The sequence below is a fragment of the Tenrec ecaudatus genome, chromosome 8 (assembly GCF_050624435.1).
Source record: "Tenrec ecaudatus isolate mTenEca1 chromosome 8, mTenEca1.hap1, whole genome shotgun sequence".
Taxonomy (NCBI): Eukaryota; Metazoa; Chordata; class Mammalia; order Afrosoricida; family Tenrecidae; genus Tenrec; species Tenrec ecaudatus.
Genome location: NC_134537.1, coordinates 150,026,733 through 150,031,085, shown reverse-complemented (window position 1 = coordinate 150,031,085; position 4,353 = coordinate 150,026,733). Strand labels below are relative to the sequence as shown.

The following is a 4,353-nucleotide window of genomic DNA, read 5'->3' as shown; positions in this document are numbered from 1 at the left end:
GAGGTTCCCAGGACCCTTCTTCTTTTAAAAAAAATCATTTAACTGGGGGCTCGTACAACTCTTATCACAATCCATACATACATCCATGTGTCAAGCACGTTTGTACATATGTTGCCATCATCATTTCCAAAGCATTTTCTTTCTATTTGAGCCCTTGGTATCAACTACTCATTTTTTCCACTCCCTCCTCCGTCCCTCCCTCATGAACCCTTGATAATTTATAAATTATTATTATTTTTTCATGTCTTGCACTGTACGGTGTCTCCCTTTACCCCTTTGACTGTTGTCCACCCCCCTGGGAGGGGATTATAGATAGGTCATTGTGATCTGTTCTCCCTTTCTCCCCCCTCCTTCTCCTTCCCCTCCTGGTATGGCTACTCTCAATATTGAGAGTTTATCTGTTCTGTATCACCTGTATTTCCAGCTCTTATCTGTACCCATGTACATGCTCTGGTCTAGTCAGATTTGTAAAGTAGAACTGGGGTCATGATGGTGGGGGCAGGGGTGAGAAGCATTAAAGAACCAGAGTAAGGCTGTATGTTTCATTGGTGCTATACTGCACCTTGACTGACCAGTCTTCTCCCCATGACCCTTCTGTAAGGGGGTAACCAATTGCTTACAGGTTGGCTTTGGCCCTCCACTCCACAGTCCCCCTATCATTCACATTATGATTGTTTGCTCAGGGTCTTTGATACCTGATACCTGATCCCATTGACACCTCATGATCACACAGGCTGGTGTGCTTTTTCAAGTGGATTTTGTTGCTTCTCAGCTAGGTAGCCGCTTGTTTATCTTCAAGCCTTTAAGACCCCAGATGCTATTTCTTTTGATTGCTGGGCATCATCAGCTTTCTTCACCACATTTGCTTATGCATCCGCTTTGTCTTCAGCAATCATGTCGGAAAGGTGATCGGATTATTAGGACAGTCTTCTTGTGTCGAGGGAGTACTTGAGTAGAGACCCAATGTCCATCTGCTTCGTTAATACTAAACCTATAAATTTCTGTACATAGATATATTTCTCCTTTGTCATATATAATATATCTACATATGTACATGCCTATATTTAGATCTCTATAAATGCCCTTTGCCTCCTAGCTCTTTCCTCTATTTCCTTTTACTTTCCTTTTGTCCCACCATCATGTTCAGCCTTCATTTGCATTTCAGTAATTCCTCTTGGTTACATCGCCTTTTATCAAGCCCTACCAGACATCCTACACCCTCCTCACCATCAATTTTCAGTCACTTGTTGTCCCCTTGTCCCTGGGCTTGTTAACACCCTCTTTCCCCTGCTTCCCTCTCTCTGGTGTCCCCCCAGAACTGTCATCCCATCATTCTTCCAGCTTGTTTATCCCACCTATCCCATCCAGATGAACACTCAGAGACAATAATATGCACAAACACAAGACTGAGCAAAACAAAGCAACACTAGAAAATAAGATAACAGCTCCAACAACAACAAAAAAACCAACAACAAAAAGAAAGAAAAGCCTATAAATAGTTCAAGGTCTATTTGTTGTCCTTTACAAGTGTTTTCTAGTGGAGTCTGATTGGGCGTTATACCCTGGCCCCACAGTCTATTTTTGGTGTTCCCTGGGGACTTCATTGCTCTTCTCCCCTTGCTGCTCTGTTGCACGCCCCCAGCGTCTCGCCTCAGTGTGATGGGGTCAGAGTGGGCACAACTTCCATCTTGTGTCTTCAGTGTTTTCCCCTATGGTGCTATGAGTTAGTGAGGGATGTTGTGTCTTGAGGTGGGACCGGCCCTATGGTCCTCCCTTTGCATTGGCTGCTCTGAGCAGAAATATTGTTCTCTGATCTTGGTGGACTTGAAACCAGAGGTATCTTCAGAGAGTACAGGCAATGGGATGGGGTCGAAGTCAGTTTCTGGTTCTGAGAAGTGCTCTGCATTGGTTTGGGAATCAACAGACAGACTTGATACCCCTACTCAGCCCCCAAATATCCCAACTCACCAATCTCCATGGAGGTCTGGGTGTGAGCTACCGATCTGGTCGCCATCTTGGCCAAGCCTCTGCTTTCCTTTCACTGAGGATTTTCTCTGTGGTATTCTATCACTGTTGCTGGATTATTCTTTGATTGGATTTTGTATGTTCTTCTGGATATGAAATCTAGGATAAGGAATTCCATCAAGACAAGCTCGAGCCAGGCTCAGGGTCACTAAAAGTCTCAGTGTCTGGCCCCACACACACACACACATACAAGAAGACATCATTAGGCTGTGACCCAATTGATAGGTTAGACTCCACCTGGTCACTCTATTTATCAAGTTTACACAAGATTATGTAACTATCGCATGCATTTATTCCTGAATAAAATGTAGCCATCATGAGGATGTTAATTTCTTTTTCCAGAATTAGGTGTAACTTTTGGGAGTTCACAAAACCTAGCACTTACCATTTATTTAATAAGCATTTCACCCAGGGTGGGGTTTTTCCTTGGCAACGTGTAACCCAGGTCCTGTTGACTCAGAACTGCTCATGAATCAAACAATGATTTTCAGGGTCACTTTAAGATCTCAAGAGATGGTGCTCGGTTTTAAGAAGACTTGATTCCTTTCCTCGGGAATGGTTCTGTCTGGCTCCTTTGGAGATATCTTTGTGCAACAAGGGAATGGCGATTCTAATTGGATACAGATGAGACCAAAGAAAGTTTGATCTAAATTCTGATTTTCTTCTTCAGCTGCCTGTCCTTAAGAGTTGTGCTTCTTTGACTTCCGGGTTTATCAGATGGACAGTGACGTCATGGTGAAACGAGGAATATTTGGAACAGACAAAAGAGAAGGCTTTAGATTAAAACATGGGCCGGAGGGCTGAACACTGCAATTCAAGGACAAGCTGCCTCCACCACTTTTGACCCCATAAGGCCGTCTTCTGATTCTCAGCCTTAAAGAGCTGATCTTGAGAGGAGCTGGTCTCAGGTACAATATGGGCACGTGTGCCTTCTTGCTAAGGCAGAACTTACTGTGGGGTGGTCTCAAGTGTCGTGTTGACCCTGACCCTCTAGGAGCAACAAAACGATCTCATCTCACTGTCATCGAGTCCATTTTGTCATAGCGGCACTACAGAGCCCTGCGGTTCTCCAAACTCCTTGCTATCAAGATGATTCTGACTCCTAGTGACCTTCTAGGGCACAATAGAATGCCTCTTGTGGGTTTCTAAGACTGTAACTCTTTATGGGAGTAGAAATCCTCATCTTTTTCCCCTGTGGAGCAGCAGGTGGTTTCAAACTGCTGAACTTGTGGTTAGCAGCCCAACAGGTGACCCACTACATCACCGGGGCACCTCCCTGGGACACTAGAGCCAGAATATTGGAAACACCCCACCCCACCCAACACCCTCCTCATAATCATACTAGGAATTTGTCTTCAGTGGAAAGAAGAACTAAGCACATTGCTGGGAATGGCTGGAGGCAATCTTACCTTTGTTATAAATAGACCCAAAGCAAGTCGCAGGAAGAGGGAGAGGGAATGAAAACGCTCATCTGCGAGAAAGGCATCATGGGATATGTATGATGCGAGGGTGAAGATTGATGTCCTCTTTTTTTAAAATTTATTTATTTATTTATTTATTTATTTTTAGGGGAGAGTGTGAACGCAGTCCCCCACTACCACAAATTCTGCAGTCGAGTTTCCCACATTTGGGGAAATCGCAGGGTCAGCACATCCGGAGTGCAATGCATAAGCCTCTCCCTGGGAAAACCACCTTCGTGATCATGGTATCTCCCCCGCCAGGTAAGTATTTCCTAATTTTTAACTTTAAGAAAACCTTTTTATTGTTAATTTGGTGAAAGTTAACAAGGCAGATCAGTTTTTCATTCAGTCATTCATGTGTGTGCGATTTCATATCATTGGCTGCAATTCCCACAGTGTAAGGTCATTTCAACATTTCTCCCTATTCTTTGCTGCCATTCCTCCCTCTCTCCTAGCCCTTCTGAATCTTATCTTTGGGTAGATGCTACCCTTTTGATCTTAAATGGGTGATTATTCTGAAGGTGCATTAGTACTATTGTTTCCTTTAAAGACCAGCCTATTATTTGGCTGAAAATTGAGCCACAGCTGTGAGCTTATTTCCAAACCTATGGGGTGACTAAGGCCATCGTCTCAGGGATTCCATCAATCTGACTGACTTTTCTAAATGATTATCTTTGGTCTGGAAAGGGTGAATTCACCGTGGATGCAGTTAGACAGTAATAGGTAGAAGGTGTCCAGTATTGGATGGGAGAACCTTGCTTTGAAATCTTGGGCTCTCCTCTTTTGTCAATCTTCAAGAGTCTGCCTTCAGGGGTCACTGACTGCCAGGCTCAAGCATAAAGTGTTCCAGTGTGATAGATTCCCACAA

At 43.9% G+C, this 4,353-nt stretch overlaps 1 non-coding gene across 1 annotated transcript; it reads right to left on the bottom strand.

Moving 5' to 3' along the window:
* Positions 1–3,591: 3,591 nt before the first annotated feature.
* LOC142455934 (U1 spliceosomal RNA) lies at positions 3,592–3,754 on the bottom strand. Its single transcript, XR_012786038.1, has one exon. It is a non-coding gene; the product is annotated as a U1 spliceosomal RNA (small nuclear RNA).
* Between the last annotated feature and the right edge of the window lie 599 nt (positions 3,755–4,353).